This window comes from Mixophyes fleayi, chromosome 8 (assembly GCF_038048845.1).
Source record: "Mixophyes fleayi isolate aMixFle1 chromosome 8, aMixFle1.hap1, whole genome shotgun sequence".
Lineage (NCBI taxonomy): Eukaryota > Metazoa > Chordata > Amphibia > Anura > Limnodynastidae > Mixophyes > Mixophyes fleayi.
In genome coordinates this window covers 24,906,976-24,928,737 of record NC_134409.1, presented here as the reverse complement: position 1 = coordinate 24,928,737, position 21,762 = coordinate 24,906,976, and the positions used below count along the sequence as shown (strand labels likewise).

Genomic DNA, 21,762 nt, shown 5'->3' with positions numbered 1-21,762 from the left:
ACATTGAAATAACAAATCTGCAAAGGACCTATAACAAACACTACATTCTTTCCTGCTACAATAATCGTTACCAAATATAACCAAGATCTCAAATAAGACCTAGCACCAATGGTGCAGTGGTTTATTACCTAACTAAACACTATTAGCAAAAAATACAAATATATTGTAATGTGGTAAGAAAAGCTAATTACACACTGGACCATTCAATAGCCATTTCTACATGGGAGGGGGGCATTTTACCACATTGTTAGCTGGGTAATACTGTATTATTTAATGCAATAAAATGTTCTCTTATGGCAATCCAGGAGAAAGAGAAATAGCTGCCGACAGAACAGCTTATTCAAGCCAAGTGACTTTAGCCATAGTTTGTGCAAGTAAAGTATCAATCAGCCCATAATCAGGGGCGCAAGCGGGGGGGGGGGGGGGGTCTGGTTCTCCATAAACCCCTCCCCTCTGCGAAAAAAGAGGGCTAAACAGTTCCCCTACATAGCGGCCGTATGCACAGCAGCTCTCTATATTTTTTTCGTGTGCCCCTGCATGTTGCCTGCGATACGTTTAGTTCAACTTTGACAGAGCAGAGAGCACCTCAGACAGGACTTTTACAAGTGAGAAGTGATTTCACAGGAATGCATCACGATGTATCTATTTTACTAGCATTCACCAAGGATTGCCGAAAACAGCCATATAAATGGCCAGTCAGAGGAATTTGCTCTGCATTCTGCTCAGCCCTGGGCAACAAACAGAGACCAGGTAGACAGGCAATGCAGGCTGACCACCCCTGTGTGCACACCCCCTAGGAGTAAACAAGGTGAGAATACAGTGCAATTCACCATCAGCTACCAAGTAGCAAAATCTGGCTTAATTCCAAGGCAGTACGAGCAAAGGTGTCTCCAATTAATTAACACACCATGAACACAAAACCAATGAACGTTATGTTGTGCATTATTTTTACAGGAAAGAGAAATTATGCATCCATAACAGAAGCGTCCATTCATAAAACACAGGACAGTTCTATGACACCAGAGCCAATTACTGAGACAATGGGATTCATTATTTTAGCCACAGACAGCATTAAACATTTTCATATCAGAAAATGGGCAATCTTTACAAGACATCTTGCCATTACATGGCAGCCAGACATGACACAGAAAATACAGTAGTAAAAGGATGAGACAATCAGTTTAGAATCCTTGTTGCTTAGCTACTTGTTCTCACTAGGCCGTCTTTTATTTTAAGGGTACACAGCAGATAGCTTGTGGCGGTCACATATAGCAAAGAAAATGTTTAGTTACATTACTGACAGATTCCAGAAATAATAAAATATCCTAAAATATTGTTTTATATATTACAACATCCTGTTTAATTATTAAGGTAAGAAGTTACTGCCAATGTAACAGATACATTGGGGCATAGTGTGTGTGTGATAGGGGATTTAGATTGTAAGCTCCAGTGGGCAGGGACTGATGTGAATGAGTTATCTGTGCAGCGCTGCGGAATTAGTGGCGCTATATAACTAGATGATGATGATTTACAAGGAATTGGACTGCACTATGATACTTATGACCAACATACCTTTTAGAATGTTCCCAATTTCGACAGAGGACGGTCCAACGTTACGGAGATGAATGGTTATGTTGGTAAGTATTACCAGAGGTATGGTTACGGCCTCATGGTGGCATCTTCTACAAACTCGGAATACAAAAACTGTGTACATTGGATCCAAAGGAATTAAATTGCAAGTGCTTCCTAAAGTAATAACCTTGAGAACTCTTGTAGATTGGCATGAGATAATTATGTCAGACATTTTATTATTGTTTGAGTGTATAAATTTACATCTATCATGGTATATGGTTGTAGGAGCTTAGTTATAACACCTGTAGGTGTATGTACAAATTGTGGAGAATACCAGTTTGTCAGATGTACATATAAGAATAAGTACATCTTTAACCCATATAATATGGAATTATATGTTGGGATTTTATCTCTTTTGAATAAGTGAATTAAAATTATGTTTCTATGTTTTGGATTTATTTTTTGAGTACTCAATAAATAAAATGACCCCTATATTTGTAACCTGATGTGATTGGTATACAAGGACTGAAACCCCAAGATATTTCATGTTTGTTGTAACCATGTTGCAACTATAGGTGGCTATGCTTGTCTGCACTAAACAGAAATAGAACTGCTTTGTAAAAGTTTGTACCTGACAAAGATTGTATTCTCAAAATGTTATACGATTTTTACACGCTCTCTGAGCCAAAAATAAATTAGGCACAACAGTTTTAAAACGAGTCAGGGGAGAAGATCATGATGTCATAAAGCAGAGAATACGATGAAACATGATTGGAGTACCCTAATTCTGCATCATGTGACCTCCTCCACAAAACACAGGGAGGTGATACGGCGCATGTATGATCAAAGCAGGAGGAGGGAGTGCAGTCTGTAGCTCATGGTCTCCCTCATTCTCTGCAGGAGAGAGCTGCGAACAGAATTACTGACCACGATGACAAAGTAAACAGGAAGTTTTAGGCAGGCTGGTAATAACTACCAGCGACCACTCGCTCCTAATCAAATGACCACTAACTAGACACCAATTATTGACTTATTAGTGGTCATTAGTTTAGTAGTGGGTGGTCTATGCATTGAATAAAACACAAAGCATTCTGAAAGGCATAACACACTTGAACGCTGGTAAGAACATAACTGGGCATGGTGACATAGGAAATAATGGGTTCAATCTACAGTCATGTTTACATGCATCGTAACAGAGCAAGAAATGTGTGAAATTAATGCCAGTGGGTGCGAGGCCTAAAGAACAAACTATCTCCCGTACAGGGAGCAGCAATCCCTTCTTGTAAAATAGACAAGCAGACGTGTTAAGACAGAACATATGGAGGGGAGCTATCTTTGCAATAAGCTGTCCCAGGTATGCACAGTGGCTTTGAGGAAGATGAGCGTGGTCTATGTGGGAAGATCTTCCAATGAAGCCTGTGTTGACTTCTCCTAAAGTAACCAAAAGTATGACTGAGGCATTTGTAAACCTAGTACTCTAATATTTGATAATAGCCCTTAATGTTCACAACCAATAATCCTCTGAGGTGATATTCTTAGTTAAGTGTGCAGTGAATCAGTCATATTTGCTTATTAATCATAAATTTAAAACCTCTGAGTACATTAATAATGGGAGTCATTTGAAGTAAACTATACTAGACTGCACTGTGTGCTATATGGTTAAGGTGGACAACATTCACTAGACATTGGTCAGACGGTCCTACGACTTAGTCATTTAGAAGGAACCATGGAACAGGTTTATACAGAGATGTGTAGGAAGTATACCCATAAGCTTGTGATGGTAGTTACCGTCCTCCTATTATTCATCCAGCAAACAAAATGTGCCTGTAAACACTGCGATTTCAATAGGATACTTTAGACTGAATTTGGAGACAAATATATGAAAAAAAAAAAGGCAAATCCCGACTTACATCTGATGCAGAGTCATTCGATGATGGTTGGAACGGATGGCAGCATCAGATTACGTATGTGGTCATGGTCTGGCAATCCTAGGTTCCCCTATCAGATATGTGTGGTCAAATCTGAAGGATTCAGATCAATGTGTATTAACATCTATATAGTGCCAGTGCTTTACAACTGGGAACAGACACAGATGTGAGAGTGACCTGCTCATACATCGTTTGCATTATACAATCACGTTCTCTTTTATTTTCCTGCCACCACTTGAGTGCGGTGAAAAAAAAAAAATGTGTTACTTTGATCAATGAAGAAGTTCCCTTTTTAAACTTTCCTGTCATAATAGCAGTCTGAGCATTTGTCCCTAATCACCATCTTTACATGACTCAGCTCACAAGGAGGAAATCAATTAACGCTCAGCCATTTACATAAACATAAATTCCCCTCATACAGGTAAAAACTCACAGAAACGTGATATAATGTAAAACCCATGTATGAACCAGTTTTTCCACAAGCAGTAACATTTAATTACTGTAAATTCAAAAGAAAATTACAGATCTGGTATTTTGCCGATATCCTACTCATTTCTTTGATTTCTTAATCCACAATGAAAGTAGATTGCTTCTAGCACAACAATGAAATTTGGTTGCACTGCCATCATTTGTGAATAATTTAGAGGAGGGTTATGCTCATCATAAAGCGCTACAGAATTTGCTGGCGCTACATAAATAAATGTTGATGATTATGAACATATCACTAAAAGTATTTGCACATGTAAATAATGTAACCTTAAATATTTGTGTAATCTTTAACTTGCATTATCCTCACCCACCCCGTTATAGATCATGTCTAAATACAGAGTCACCTATATATACTTAATAAAACACAATTTCCATAAGTTAAAAGAAGAAAAAAAAAAAGCTATACATTTCTTTTATTTTTCTGACGTTAATTAGCATTTATACTTGCGTTTAGGAGGTTATTATTCCAGGTCAATCCACTAACCTAAAGGGTCTAACTTACATTAAACACGCTGAATGGTGGCAGAAGCATTCTGAAAAAAACTCCTCTGCGCACCTGAACGAAGGTAAATATTCAAATGGGGATGCTGCCATAGGAAACAATGGGTCAAAAATCACATTGATGGTTTGAATTAGCTTCGTTGAAAACTACGATTCATATTGTATAAGTCTCAAGTGATAGGCAACAGCTTAGCGTAAACAGTGGACACATGCTATTTATGTCCAAATGAAGATTAACCAATGCCAAATATGGCATACCACAGCCCAAAACAACTAGGAGACAAAATGTATCCAAATCGATAATAAACCACACTCACTAGACTAGGTATTTGCAAGAATAGGATTTGCTCAAATAAAAGCATGCAACTTTTCTGAATGATCTGATCAAATTTAATGCTCTGTGCCATGATTAAATTGAACAAAAACCCATTTAATTCCATTATTCCCACCCAATAATGCCTAAAACTGTATATTAAAAAACATGTATTGGTGTAAAACACAATGCCTACTATAAATACACTGTGTGCGAACAGCTAGTAATACCAAACTGCACAAAGACAGTAACAATAGGTCCACTGCCTTACCCTCCCCCACCAACTTATGCTCTCCGTGTCACCTCTCGTTTCAACTTCAGCCTGTGTCCTTTAGATTGTAAGCTCCCACGAGCAGGGCCCTTTTTCTTCTGGTATCCTACTCTCCTACAGTCTTGCGGCCTAGCCATTGCACTGTATTTAGGTTTGTTTATGGTTGGTTTTTTTTTGCTTTTTATCCAGTTCTACGGCTTTTTGTTGTATTATGCTGTTATACCTCCCATATGTTACATGTGCTCTGCTATCCATATTATCTAACTTGCATTATGTGCAGCTACTTGTGTTGTTTCCCTTGCTGCACTACCGCACTGTACAGCGCTACAGAATTTTGTGGCGTTCTATAAATAAATAAAAATAATAAAATATAACAGAGTCTAAAAAGAAACACATGTAGATCTTACAAGACGACTCAAAGGAATATGATGGAAGAACAATAAGGTCATGTATTATTTAAATTGTGATGAGTCAGATAGCTAGTAGTAAACAAAGGAAGCATTGGGTGCAAGGAGATTGGGCAAATGAATGGGTACTTAACCATAGGGTGACATTTTTAAATCTCACTGGTAAATAATCATATTATGCGAACCTCCTTTACTTTCAGTAAAATATACAAACATGGATAACGATTGCTTTGTCTTAATAAAGCAATAGCCTAAATAATTTCAAATGTGCATCATTAATAGTGTGATGTTAAATCCAATGCCCCTAACCTATAGCGTCATTTATCACAGCCTGCACAGAGAGGAGCAGGTCCATGCTGCCTGGTATACACTAGGCACAATTATGCAACTCCATGGGGATGTATGTCTTGTCTGCTGTGTCATATTTTTGGCAATTTCCAGACGTGGCCATAGCCCCAGTAATGTCATAAACCACCTCCTAATGTCACAAATATCCTTTGCCCTGAGCCACGTCCTCTGGGTATTGCACTTTGGGGGGGAATCACTACATACTATCATTATCTGGTAGACGGCACCAGTGTTCTGTTCCAGCTTCCCTGTATTTTGAAGCAAAAGGTCCAGAAGCTCAAGTAGATCATTGATCCTTATAAACAAAAGCATCCACGTGCACATTATTTATAACAAATGAACCATGATCACAGACTGAAGAACGTAGAATTTGCATTTTCCAGTCTATGTTCACAATCCATATCGTTACATTGTGCGATCCCAGCGAGATTATGTCTCTCTTGTGCCCAAAAGCATGAGAGTGGGAATAGAGAAAGGACTCATCAAAACAGCACCTTCTTATACTGTTTCCAAGGAGATTGATAAACTGGATGCTCTTTTATAGTACAGAGTGATAAAGGGCAAACACACACCTACATTTGGAAGCAGGTTATACAATGAGGTCAGAGGCTCCAGGTAATTCCTTAACTTGTTTTTGCATTTGCATGATTCAAGGTGTAAATAACATTATGTGTTCTTTCAATAAGGAGACAGTGTGGCTTCTACATGAGCACAATGCCCTAAAATAATCCAAATGAGGGTGACCACCATAAACTGGGGCGAGTGGGTCATCTTACAATTGCACTGAAAGACATCAAAGTGTGAGGCCACATTGGATATTGAACATGGTGTATAACAAAAATAAATTGATATCTATATATCTCATATACATATATATATATATCTATATATCTCATATACATATATATATATATATATATATATATATATATATATATATATATATATATATATATATATATATATCCACACACATACTCTCTCTCCCCAATGACCTTTAAAGATCATGGCGGAATGGAGATTATGATGAACAATTGTTAGTGTCTCTTCTTGCTTAGCAAAGCTGACCCCCCCCCAAAAAATTAAATTTGGCTGGACAATATTTACCTTAAGGAATAAATTTAATTGGACTCAGATGTTACTGCAAAACAGCATCATGTGACTGGAGGATACTCATGGGTCCCTGGTCTGTGGGGCGTCTCGTTTCCTTTCACAGTTCTCTTAAAATTCAAAGTATGAATTGGCGGCTTAGGACTTGAATTTGAAGAACCCACTCAAGTGCAATGTCTATACATACACCTAGTTCATCGTTAGTTAATAATTGATAGCCAAAAAAATAAAACCTTTCGCACATCCACTGTTTAAGTTATAGAATTTAAGATATTTATCGCTCACCCTTCCATGTGAGCTACAGAGTTTATAGCTACATGTGTAATTACTGACAAATCAACAAGTGCCTTTTTGTTTGATTTTTCTTCCTAAATAAAAGATAATTGTATATTAAAAAATTAAATTTTATGGAATTCTACTTCTGGCTAACTAACTTCTTACGTGGCATTTACAGTGGTGCTAGAAAATTTGTGAACTCTTTAGAATTGTCTAAACTTCTTCATAAATGAGACCTTACATGTGTTCTTCATACAAATCATAAAAATAGATAAAAAGAAACCAAAAAATTAAATAAAACTCTAAAGGATATAGTTTTTATTCATCTATTGATTAAAATTATCCAACATTACAATTCTTTCTAAAAATAAAATAAAAAAAAAAAATCTTCTAAGATTATCAGTTCAGTTAAGGAGGTGCTTAGAGTCAACAAAAGTGTTGATAAATGGAATGACAATCATATGCGAGTTTGGGTGGCACTGTCCTATTTAAAAAAACAAAAACAAACCTGAGTCTTCACTTCCAAAGACTAGTCTGCACCACACAGGTTCATGAACACATGCCATGCCTCATCAAAGGATACTTCCGAGGACCTCAAAGAAGGAGTTGTTGATGCTCATCTGGCTGGGAAAGTTTAAAAAATGATTTCTATAGATGTTGGGCTTCACCAATCCACTGAAAGGCAGATTATACAAATGGAGAAAATTTCAACACCACTGTTACTCTCTGTAGGAATCGTTGTCCAACAAAAGTCACTCCAAGCGCAAGGCATACAGGAGATTACAAAAAAAACCACCAGGGTAACATCAAAGGCTATTTCTTGCACAGGCTAATGTCAGAAATAGTGTGCATGGGAAAATATTAAGGAGGAAGCCATTACTCTCCAAGAACAACTACATGTTTAAACTTTGCTAATGAAAACTTGGACGCACCAGAAATCTACTGAAAGAATGTTATTTGGACGGAGAAGTCTAAAATAGAACTTTCAACACCAGGACTTCCAACATAAGAACCTCATACCAATCATGGAACACGGTGGTGGCAGTATCATGGTTCGGGGCTGTTTAGCTGCCACAGGACCTGTGTGGTTTGCCATTATTGATGGAACTATGAATTCTGGATTATACCAGCAACTTCTACAGGAGAGTATCTGTCTGAACAGACGCTCAACAGAAGATGGGTCCTTGCAGCAAGACAAGAACGCTTAACACACAAGTCAGCCTATAAAAAAACAGTTGAAGCGGAAGACAGTTTGGATTTTGAAATGGCCGAGTCAAGCGTAGACTTCAATTAAATTGAAAAGTTGTGTCAGGACCTGAACTGGGGTGTTCATTCAAGAAAGCTCACCAACATCCATGAGAACAATAGAAATTTTTTAAAGCGTAATGGGCCAAAATTACCCAAAGCCAATGAGCGGGACTGATCAACAATTCCCAAAAACATTTGATTTGAGGCATTACTATTCAAGGGGGTCACACTAACTACTGAAAGCATAGGTTCACATACTTTTTCTTACAAAGACTTTTAATGTTGAATCACTTTGATCAATACATGAATGAAAAAGTATATCCGTGTGTGTGTGTGCGCGTTATTTTGTTTTCTCTTTATTTTTAAGAGTTTGATGAAGATCTCTCTCGCTCTGTGTGTGTGTGTGTGTGTGTGTGTGTGTGTGTTAGGGAATTCAGATTGTAAGCCCCAATGGGGTAGGGACTTATGTGAGCGAGCTCTCTGTACAGCGCTGCGGAATTAGTGGCGCTATATAAATAAATGATGATGATGATCTGAACACTATAGGTAGAAAATGCTAAAGGGTTCATAAACTTTCTAGCAGCACTGTACCTATATGTATATTAAAAGGATGGTGGAATATTTCTAAAATACCAAAACACTCATATTGGTAGCATTTTTTGTTTTTAAACTAAAAGTTTATACCATCACTATACCCACTACTACTACTAGCTTAGCGACAGAAACTTGCTCCATCCATGCGTTTACTGTGCCAAAAGCACATTGTGGAAGACTACAGTGAACCACAAGCAAAGGAAAAACACTTGAAATACGTTTTCATTCACGTTTTAACTGGCATCAGAAAACTAACGCCACCAGTGGGTACCTAGCCTAAACCTGCACATTCAACTTTCCTTTAACAAATTAACACTCATCAACTGTAAATGTTGCCAGTCAGGTTTTACAAGTTAGTTCACTAACAGACAAAAATAAGCGTTCGCTGATAAGATAAATAGTCAAATATATCTGAAAATTGAAACGCAAGGCGACCACTTTTTAAAATGAATTCAACTAACACACGGTGATCAATTCATAGGTTATAGCGCCCAGTTCTCAGACTGGCAAGATCATTTAGTCTTGAGGAATATTTTTATTAACCACATATAACATCTACAACTAACTGAACCCTTAATGACATCTTATGCAATGCTTGAAGCTAAGTCGTTAACAATATATGTTTGGTGTCACTGTTGACTATACCAAAATTTCTTAACTATAATATAAAACAATAAATATATACGTTGTCCAACACAGGTTAGTGGGCACACAAAGGGGCTTTGTTTACAGTTTGTTGCAGATGATAAATAAAAACCAGAGAAAGAGGGAGAAACTATTTCCATAACTATTAAATGAGTAACTTATTTATTATTATGAATAGATCCATTTTATAACTAAAGGTACAGTAACAACAGTCACCTTAGACAGACTATTTGTAGATAATAAGGTCCATGCACTGAGGAGCAGCCACTGGTGTGACATTACATGCAGCCCCGGGTTGCCTGGTACACAGTGCCAATAGGGTGATGTGCATATGACGCACTACAGGGGTAGGGTGACCCCAGCCCCTCATAGGACCAGTTATATAACCAGTCTGTGACCAGAGAGAGCCGGGTCAGACATGGATACGGCAGCGTTGTTTGGGCGGGGCAGGTGTCGAGTCACAGCTCCAGGCCTCCGCTACCTGCAACCAGCCGGGGCCGCTCCATAACACCGAGCCAGCCTGCGGCCTAAGCCTCGGCCACCATGAGCGACGATCACCTCCCACCCCCCAGCGGGATCCAGCACTAACACCCCCCTCATAACCCACACACACACACACAGAGCAGGCCGCCAAGCCGCGGCGCACAGTAATCACCCGCCCCGGCACTGACGCGCGGGGAACGGGCCGCCACTCACCGGCGATGGGTCTCAGCTGTCCGTGTCCCGGGCATTTCGAGCTGCCGGCGGGGGGCTCGCCTGGCGGAGAGCGGGGAGCATCGTGTCCTTCCGGCTGCTCAGCTCTTCTTCCTGCTCCCAGAATCCTCCACGGTCCCCTCCCCCCAATCAGACCTCACCCCCCTTCCCCCAATCAGACCTCACCCCCCCCCTCCTTCTCAAACGGCTTCTGCTAACACCCCCAGGCTGTCCTGTACCATCCCCATCCCTTCATCTTGTTTTCTTCACCAAATGACTGCTCTATCTATCTGTCTTATATTTATCATCTACCTATGTTATATGTATCATCCATCTATGTAATATCTATCTCATATGTATCATCTATGTAATATCTATCTCATATGTATCATCCATCTATGTAATATATATCTATCTGTCTTATATTTATCATCTATCTATGTTATATGTATCATCCATCTATGTAATATATATCTAGCTATCTGTCTTATATTTATCATCTATCTATGTTATATGTATCATCCATCTATGTAATATATATCTATCTGTCTTATATTTATCATCTATCTCATATGCATCATCTATCTATGTAATATCTATATATCTGTCTTATATTTATCATCTATCTATCTCATATGTATCATCCATCTATGTAATATCTATCTCTTATGCATCATCTATCTATCTCATATGTATCTCCCTCATAATTATATATCTAATATCTATCACATATGTAATATCTATCTATCCCATATGTATCATCTATCTATGTAATATCTTATCTATCTCATATGTATCGTCTATGTAATATCTATCTGTCTCATATGTATCATCTATGTAATATCTATCTCATATGTTTCATCCATCTTTGTAATATATATCTATCTGTCTTATATTTATCATCTATCTATCTCATATGTATCATCCATCTATGTAATATCTATCTCATATGTATCATCTATCTCATATGTATCTCCCTCATAATTATCTATCTAATATCAATCTCATATGTATCCTCTATCTATGTAATATCTATCTATCTCATATGTATCATCTGTCTATCTCATATGTATCCTCTATCTAATAATCTATCTATCTATCTCATATGTATCATCTGTCTATCTCATATGTATCCTCTATCTAATATCTATCTATCTCATATGTAACATCCATCTATCTCATATGTATCCTCTATCTAATATCTATCTATCTCATATATAACATCCATCTATCTCATATGTATCCTCTATCTAATATCTATCTATCTCATATGTATCTCTCTACCTATCTCATATGTACATATCTCATTATCTATCTATCTATCTATCTAATATGTATCTATCTATCTCATATGTATCATCCATCTAGGTAGTATATATCTCATATGTATCATCTATCTAGTATATATCTATCTATCTATCTCATATGTATCATATATCTATCTAATATCAATATATCTTATATGCATCATCTATCTCATATGTATCATTTATCTATCTCATATGTATCTCCCTCATAATTGTCTATCTAATATCTATCTCATATGTATGTAACTGTCATATTTATGTAACTAATATGTATCTATCTAATATCTATTTATCTCATATGTATCATATATGTATCTATCTCATATTTATATAATATTTATCATATATCTATCTAATAGCTATCTATCTAATTTGTATCTATCTATCATATCTCTCTCATATTTATCTATCTCACATGTATCTATCTCATATCTAACTATAGATATAGCATAATATTCTCCATCTGCTGTTTAAAACTATATATATATATAGAGAGAGAGAGAGATATATATTTGCCTTGAAATGAATACAGAGCTGTTATATAAAGCACTGTGTATTGCTGGCAGCGTTATAAATAGTGTGATAGACGATCAGGGCCTTAGACACTGGCACACTGCATTTACAGACAATCTTGGGACATCTTAAAGGTGCAATTGCACCAACTTTTGCTATAGTTGTAGTTTAAGATTGCCAATAATTCATCTCCCAAATAAGTGTGGGGGTAGGGGTTATAGAGGTGAAGCGTACCATGCTATATTTTGTTATTGACATTATTTAAATTAATGAGTATATCAATTCTGTTGGTACTTGTTATATGAGAGCCACTTAACTGCCACCTGCCATTCCATGGAGAATTCAACAATCTTGTGCACCAGTGAGGAGGTCTGAGTGGCATATGGGGGGCTTGGAGTACATGTGAGATGAGGGGCATTGTGGCAAGTGGGGATCATGGGGTATGTAGGCTACTTTTTGGAATGAGTGATTATGGGGTGCCAATATAGGTTTTTCTTGAAATTAAGGGTATTCTGTTTGCCCATCACTGTTGTACATTATACTGTTATCTAATGGGCATTTCTGAATATATATGCACACTTTCCATTTACTAAGATGTTTATCATGATAAGTGTGGCCCCTATGTTTCCCATCACAGTCTTTATTTTCCACCCAAAATCTGTATTTATTTTTTTTGCAATAATTTCCCTGCTGAAGCTTTTCTCGCCCCCAGTGTTGAGCCTATTTTGGCACTTTTTGGTCACATTCCAACATTAATATAAGTAATTTATTTATTGCAGTCACAAATTATACCTTGCTTTTCATCCTGAATGCTTTGAATTTTCAGAAAATACCATTAGTTTGCTTATACCTTCTTCCATAGTATAGTAAAACTGCCCATAATGAGCAAAAAAAGTGTGCTTTTTTTTTTTATTGAAATTGCAAGAAAGTGTACTAAAAGCAAATGTGTATATTTTTTCTGAACACCACCAAGAAATATTCTGTGGTCCTTACTTTCGCATTAATCCACTTTTGCAAAACATCAACAAGCAGGGTTCTACACATACAGTTTAAAAATGAAATCTGTACTATAAAATGATTTAATTTTATTAAACCTCCCCATTAATGGAAAGCTTAACCCTTTCTGTAGTGTAGAGTGTTATTGTCTGGTGATCACAAAAAATAACTTCCTATTGTCCACATGAGGGGATTCATTCAAATGATGAAACCTAGATTAATAGGACAAGTGAGAATAAATTCCTATAACTGTTTTCTCGTATTTAAGATTTACAAGGAAGTACGGGTGGGATTTAAGGTCTGCGTAAACTGCTGGATATATGTGTCCAGGTTTTACACTTCAAAATTATGGGAAACTTAGAAATATAATAATCCTATATCTGCTGTGTCTCACCTGTCCATATTACCGTAATTGTATGATGGTTGAAAGAGGTAATTGCTTTGACATTTAAATAAATAGCTGCAAATGAGTTTAGTGGGCATTTGTCATGTGTCTTGTTTTAGAGCTAGTTCTCAAGGCTCATGTTGCCCTCTTGTGAGCAACAGAAACATTGCAATCTGTCAGATTTGTTCTCATCACCCGACATCCGCTTCCTCACCATCAGTTTTAGTGTTTCCACTGTATTATGTATGGGATAAGTTATATTTACTGCACAGCATTACTCAGGACTTAAAGTGGCACTAAACACACAGAAATTAAAACTCAATGTACTTGTTTTTGCCAAGATATTAAAAACACAAGGGCAAAAAATTCCCATCCATTATTTTTATCTGCTGTGTAGACAATGGCAGTAATAGGTATAGACTCAGGCAATACTTTGACATGCTGATTATTTTCCTCTGCCTGAGCTCCCTTCTGACTCCACTATTTTTTTTCCTGCTTGTCCCAGACAGCTATCAGCTGGTTCAATCACTGGCTGTGAGCGATTCTGGTTCCTGTCCTACACTGAACTCTGATTGGATCCTGGAGTTCAGGTTGCAGAACCGAGCACCAGGAGGATTTATGTCAACGAATTAGGAAAGGGGGCAAGACTCAGTAAGTATACAGATAAGGATCTAGATATTGCACCAAATAAATAATAGAATGGTCACCAGATAATGATCTGCTTAATTGACTGTACACTAAATAAGGCTCTACATATTAGACTGGTCGCCAGGCATGTATCTGCATTATAAACTGGTATGAGTCAGCATAATAGAGTGGCAACCATTTATGGCTCTGCATATCAGACTGGCATCGGATATGGCTCTGCATATCGGACATGGCTCTGCATATCAGACTGGCATCGGACATGGCTCTGCATATCAGACTGGCATCGGACATGGCTCTGCATATCAGACTGGCATCGGATATGGCTCTGCATATCAGACTGGCATTGGACATGGCTCTGCATATCAGACAGCACTAGTTATAGCTCTACATGCTTAATACCAGATTTGTCTCCGGCTAAAAGACTGGGTGCAGATATTACCTTCTCTCCAACTGTTTTGAAAGCCTGGGTATAGACATTATGGGCCTGATTCAGAATTAGACCTACGCCTGTTTTGGCTTTTTTTTAGCACTGCGCATGTTCAGAAAGTGAAGGTATGCAACTGCGGCTATTCAGACCTGTCACTTTTTGGCACTTACTAATCTTTACGCCGGCAGAGGCATGACGATGGAGGGAAGGGGTGTTCTAACGTAGGCAATGTACAGTAAGGACGTTTTCAAGCAATTGCGCATGGATTCAGACTTGGACATAGTCACAGAGAAAGCTGAAAAATTGTTTTTATTTGCGGGTGGTATCTGGCAGGTGGAAGTAGCAGATGATGATTACGACAAAGATCCGAACCAGCGCACTGTTTGTAATTAGGGGTTTGAGAATGATTCACAGATACTTATTGAGACTTTAGTAGTCACACAGCCATGGATTACAATTTGTCAAGTGTGTTGTGACAAAGATGAAAAGAAAACAAAACAGTACACACGTCGGGAAGTTGTTCCTGCTGTATAAGCTTGGTTATTCAAGTTGAAATGGTGCTTCATAGGAATTGCATTTGTAACATATAAAATAAAAGGTTGTTGTACATGCTTGCAACTTGGGTGGAGGTGTCACGAAGGGTGTGTCTGTTGTCAAGCCGACGCATCTGCTACTCAGTGTTACGTGCAACGGTGCCCCAAGCCACCGCAACTCATTGTTTACACCCAGGATATATCCCGGTCGTCACCATGACGATCGGGACGTCACTTCCGCTCTTGTCATTGCCGTCTTCTAGGCAATGGCTGGCACACTCTGCTTGTTAGTGGCGCGTTCCGGCATAGAGAGGCAGCCTGAGGTTGATTATTCCTGTTGTGTCCCCTCTCCTCTGATTGGTTCTCATAGGTATTTAAGGCAGGGAGGGCTGCCAGTTATAGCGTTTTCTGTCCCTTCAAACATTGCTGACCAGCTCCCCTGTTTCAGTGTTTTCTTCTGCTACCTTGGATTGATTCCCTGTTGTGACCCTTTGGCTTGCCTCTGTACTCCACTTGAACTCCTGTGCCCTTGACCTGTTTCTGAATTACACATATTTGCTAGTTGCCCTGACCTTTTGCCTGTCCCTCGGCTATCCTGCTCGCTTCTGCCCCTCTTGCCAGTCCCATAGTGGGCTACTTTGGGTTGGGTCACTGGGACACCTGCATTTTTGATCCTTTAAAAATCGAGTCTTGCCCCCCAGGCTAAAATTTGCCTGCCCTCCCTTGACTATGGGCACAGATTTTTTTTCAGTGTTTTCCAAAATATGCAGTCCTTAACATGACTCAGGATCATATATCTTTTAGATGACTAATTTTTCATAAGACATTGATAAAGACTTGCAATTGTATGCCATCGGAAACAAACCACCTGGTATGAGTTCAAGAAACACTGAGGGGTATATTTACTAAACTGCGGATTTGAAAAAGTGGAGGTGTTGCCTATAGCAACCAATCAGATTGTAGTTATCATTTATTTAGTGCATTCTACAAAGTGACAACTACAATCTGATTGGTTGCTATAGGCAAAATCTCCACTTTTTCAAACCTGCAGTTTATTAAATATACCCCTGAATCTTTTCTGCCATTGGTGACTAATCTCTTATCAATGGGGAAAATATATTATTTTGTATTTTGAATCATGGAGTGCTTAATTGGTACGGATAATAAGTAAACTCAGTCCTTCTCGTAGATCACTTTATACACACTATGGGCTCCCAGACTTGAAAGGATACAGCTTTTCTCTTTCTATATACTTTCTGTTACGAGCCGCGGCTCACTTCCTGTGCCTTCTAGCGTCAAGGTGGTGACCAGGACGTCATTTCCGCTGAAGACCCCGGTCGGACGCTAATCTCCCTGGCGCCGCGTCCTGGTAAGATAGGAAAGCCAGGCGCGACCGCATTGTATCCACTAGTCTGTGGGCTAATTAATCAGCCTATCAATTAATTTAGCTGGGGCTGTGGGTAATTTCAGAGCTAAGCTCTGATTGGCTGACTGGAGTATTTAAGGCAGTGAGGTTTGAAGCCTCACTGTCGGTTATAACGTTTCTGCCCAGTCTTGCTGACCTGCTGCTATTTGCTACTCCCTGTCCTGTGGATACTCTGTTTGATTCCCTGTGTATGACCCCTGCTTGGATTATTGGACTCTGCCTGTTTTGCTTGTGACCCTGACACTTCTTGCCTGTACCTTGGACCTTGCTTCCGTGCCTGTGACCCCGACCTCTGGCGTGTTTATCGATTACCCTGCTTGCCTGTGACCCTTGACCTTGGCTATCGTTTGACTACCCGCTGCCTTCTACCAGTCTCCTGGCCAGCCGGTGTGGTCCTGTATTACCAACCCATACTGCACTTGGAGCTAAGTCCTGGGGGCATCCGAGTACCGTTGAGCGCGTCAAGCTCTAAGGGAAAGGGGGCTGCTATAGGCGAAGATCTCCGTCATCTAGTTCTGTGGGTTGGTGATCAGGCCAGCAGCCTAACACTTTCTTATTACTTTGTATTGCTTACTTTCCAAATACTCTTACCTACCTCTTTTCTGCTCTGGGGATTCTTTCTCAGACTCTTCTTTACTGTGTTTTCCATAATCCAGGACGCTAGTTCCAAAAAATACAAAAATTCTCTATCACTGTATTTATGTACACTGGATATATGTAACTAAATCTCTATACTTGTTTTTATGACAACAATGGCATGGTTATATTATCAGTTTTGTGTCTTTATCTACACAATAAATAGATTTAAACTAAGTAGCAAAGCCTGTTCGGGTGCTGACGTGGATCCCTGAACTATGTTGTCTGGCTCTCACGGCCCTCAAATTAGTTTCCATCCACTTTGCAGTCTGTATAACTTAATTATATGTTCTTCATAGGACACACTAATCTACCATCCAGTTCTGTAAATTAAACTCAAACCGAGCTGACCTTTCCCCTAAATGGCATAATGCTTCTGATTGTCTTACCAGTTAGTGTGGAGTTGTCCTAAATTACAAGTTCGTTCAGATGAAACTGCCACTTATGCAGCGAAACCCATTGAAGAACTGAGTTGTATCGTCATAGTATTTAGAAACAATCAACAAAATATAAACCAAACAATATAGAAATAAGTAAGGGTCAAGATAAACAATATAATCAGTAAAAATCAATACAAGAAGAGATATAAGAGAAAGCAACTACATTAGAAGACACAACTAGACCAAACCTAGCAAGTAGATAGGAGGTAGCTCATAAGGGTAAATATTCATTAGCTCTATTCATCCAGACAGCACATATTGAAACTTGAAAGCTGCCATGGCTATACTGTATATTCTGGTGGCTGCAGATTACAATGTTATTCAGAGAAACGCCAGAGCCAGGCCTTTATCCATCGGGACTGGTGAGAACTTATTGACAGTTTTATATGGTGCTTCATAGCCTATTTCAAAGTTTTATATCACACCAATATTATTATTATTACCATTTATTTATATAGTGCCACTAATTCCGCAGCACTGTACAGAGAACTCACATCAGTTCCTGCCCCATTGGGGCTTACAGTCTAAATTCCACAACACACAGACAGACAGACAGACTAGGGTCAATTTGTTAGCAGCCAATTAACCTACCAGTATGTTTTTGGAGTGTGGGAGGAAACCGGAGCACCCGGAGAAAACCCACGCAAACACGGGGAGAACATACAAACTCCACACAAATAAGGCCATGGTCGGGAATTGTGTTAGGGAATTTAGACTGTAAGCCCCAATGGGGCAGGGACTGATGTGAGTACAGCGCTGCAGAATTAGTGGCGCTATATAAATAAATGATGATGATGATGATGATGATGAATACACAGATGCAAGGCATATTGTTGTCTTGTGTACAATCCCTCATTACACCGCAGCTAGTAAGGTCACTGCTTTTATTAACATAAATCACCATCATCATCATTTATTTATATAGCTCCAACATATTCCGTAGCGCTTTACAATTGGGGACAAACATAGTAAACTAATAAACAAACTGGGTAAAACGGACAAAGAGGTGAGAAGGCCCTGCTCGCAAGTTTACAATCTATGGGACATCTTTTTATAAACCACACAGCAGCCATTTACAGTAAATATATGAGGAAGGGGTCGGTGTTCTCTCCTTGTAATATCGCTGTTGTCCTATACTTGGCAGAGAGAATATGGTGGTCACTTGGCATTCTGAGCCTGCAAGTCAGTGAAACAGAAGGGAGTTGCTGCCAGTTCCAGCCCAAGGTATATTGCCTGCCAAGAAATTGCTGGAGACTGGGAAGTTACATCACAATAAACAGTGAACTATTTTTATTCTTTTCCATCCATTAGAAGCGCAGACTGAATAGGTCTAGATTAGGTCTACATCATCAGCAAGAATACTGAAAAAAAATAGTTGTTTCAAGTTAAAGGTTAAAACATTAAAGGAACCACTAAACGTACATACAACTACATTTAATTTAATTTAAAGTATCATATGCTAGATAATTTACCCCTACCTCTATTGCCACCACTGTGCAGGGCTTCACAGGAAAGCCTTGCTGGAGAAATACTGCTTCCTTGTGCTCAGCTGTACAGTGGTGTGTGCAAGTTTTTGTACAGGTAATAGTGTGAATTGCTTGCACCCCATTCCAGCTTCTATCCAAGACTGAAATGACTATTTGGAATAGCACATGGATTTGTGTGGCAGAATGTATACTGAGCTAATTTTGCATGGGGTTAATGCATATTATTCACTGTTAATTACATTGATATACTGGACTATGCACCCAGTCTACAAAAAATAAGATTTTATTTTATGGGACTAGAAAAGTTCCTGGGGCCTGATTCATTAAGGATACTAACTTAAGAAACTTCTTATTTAAGTCCCCTGGAAAAAAACATGTTACAATGCAAGGGGAGGAAATTAGTATTCTGTTTTGCACATAAGTTAAATACTGACTGTTTTTTCATGTAGCACACAAATACTTGATAGCTTATTTGTACACTGAAATTTAAAGTTGATATTTGTGTGCTACATGAAAAAACAGCCAGTATTTAACTTATGTGCAAAACAGAATACTAATTTGCACCCCTTGCATTGTAACATGGTTTTGTCCAGGAGACCTAAATAAGAAGTTTCTTAAGTTAAGACCCTTAGGAGCGTATTCAATTGTCAGCGTTAACGCTGAAAAATGAGCGCTCAAAAAATATTACCGTTTATATGGTAATATTGCGCGGGAAAAGCGTTAATACGGTAGTTTACTCGCAGAATTTCAGAAATTCCGCGAGTAATTACCGTATTAACGGTAATATTTTTTGAGCGCTCATTTGTTAGCGTTAACGCTAACAATTGAATACGCCCCTAAATGAATCAGGCCCCTGATGCTGCTTGTCCCTCTAGGCTTGTCAGCTCTGCAAACTGACTTGAAACAACTTGAAAGTGGCACAAATCTGTATTTGCTTAATAATTTCAACTAAATACCTTGTTCTATGCAAAAACCAATAAGCACGATAATAATGCACCCTTATTTTCAAACAGTTCCAAAGCTGCGGCTTCTTTATGCTACACTAGCTTAGGGCGAGCAAGCACGGGACATCAGAAAAGAATCAAGGGGCAGATGCAGGTAGGTTGGTCGTGTGCAGGGCCAAATTAACCATTCTTGTGCTGCCCCATAGCTTCCTCTCATAATAAACCGAAGGTCTCCATAAATTCAACCCCTACTGAGTTATATGTCTATAAAATAAAGAAATAGCAATGATATAGCCCTTATCAATCTTGTGAATAAATGATTGTAAAATGCAAAAAAATAAATTATAAATGTACAATATTAAATTGGTGCACATATTAAGAGTGTCACACCTACTTCGCTGACACCCAATGTATGGGCCTGTGTGACCTTGTCACAAATCCAGACATGGTAGGGTGGGTGAAATATCTGTGGATGAACTAGGTGTGATATGTATGGGGTGTATTGTAAGGCTGGGTACACATTAAAATGTTTTCGGACGATTATCAGGCGATAAATGGCCGTTTGGCCAGATATCACATTAGTGTGTATGCTGCAACGATAAACAATGATTGTGCCAAAGCACATTGTATTGTTTCATTTAGTTTTTAAACCAGATTAAAAATGACGTTCAGCGATGGAACAATGTCGTTCCACTTCTGCAGTTTGTATGTACTCAGGACCAGCAGGGTCCATAGATCTCTATGGAGTGTGCAGAGTCACCATCTTTTTAAGCTGATGGTTATGACAGATGAAGAGCACAGATCGGAGTGTAAATCGTATATAATGTGTTTATTTTGTACACATGAATAGGCATGCTGATTGGGACTTTTTCTTTTTTGTAATCGTTCATAAAATCATTAAGGGTAACGCTTCGGGAGAAATTTTGTATAGTGTGTTCCCAGCCTTATTGATGAGGGAAATGAGTGGACACCAAATTAAATTTTACATTTAGGCCCAGGGGCTTTCAGCTTCTGCTTTCAAAGGCGAAAAGGTTCAACCAAATTCTAGCTTAAGTGGCTACATGCTATAGTATTTGTAATGGTTTTACACTCAAATTCGAACTCTGACACAGTAATGCTTGTTGTTTGAATTAAAATGTTAAATATAGTATAAAATGTAAGCCTTTAGGCTCAAATGGTTTATTTTTTTTAACTGTGAGCTGCAAACTTGAATTTCACATCACAGATTTGGTGCTAGATTTACTAAGCTGCGGGTTTGAAAAAGTGGGGATGTTGCCTATAGCAACCAATCAGATTCTAGCTGTCATTTTGTAGAAGGTACTAAATAAATAAAAGCTAGAATCTGATTGGTTGCTATAGGCAACATCCCCACTTTTTTAAACCCGCAGCTTAGTAAATGTAGCCCTTGGACTTGTCGGTTGGATACTAAGTTTGAGGTTCTTGAACCAGCAAAATTCAATAAAATTACAAGTAAGTTACAATAAACTGAGCATTTCCAATATATGTGACAAAAAAGATGTGTGACTATTAAAAAGAAACACTAAAGGTACTATCACATAAACAGTTATGTGGGGGGGGGGGGGTTATAGTAATATGCTTTACTTAGTTAACAAAAGCCAAATACA

At 38.5% G+C, this 21,762-nt stretch overlaps 1 protein-coding gene across 4 annotated transcripts in view; it reads right to left on the bottom strand.

Moving 5' to 3' along the window:
• Positions 1-10,512, bottom strand: part of RC3H1 (ring finger and CCCH-type domains 1) — a 59,237-nt gene extending 48,725 nt beyond the window's left edge. For all 4 annotated transcript variants that reach the window (XM_075182166.1, XM_075182168.1, XM_075182169.1 and 1 more), the window contains exon 1: positions 10,399-10,512. The gene's annotated coding sequence lies outside the window, so the exon portion shown is untranslated. The remainder of the gene's footprint in view (positions 1-10,398) is intronic.
• Between the last annotated feature and the right edge of the window lie 11,250 nt (positions 10,513-21,762).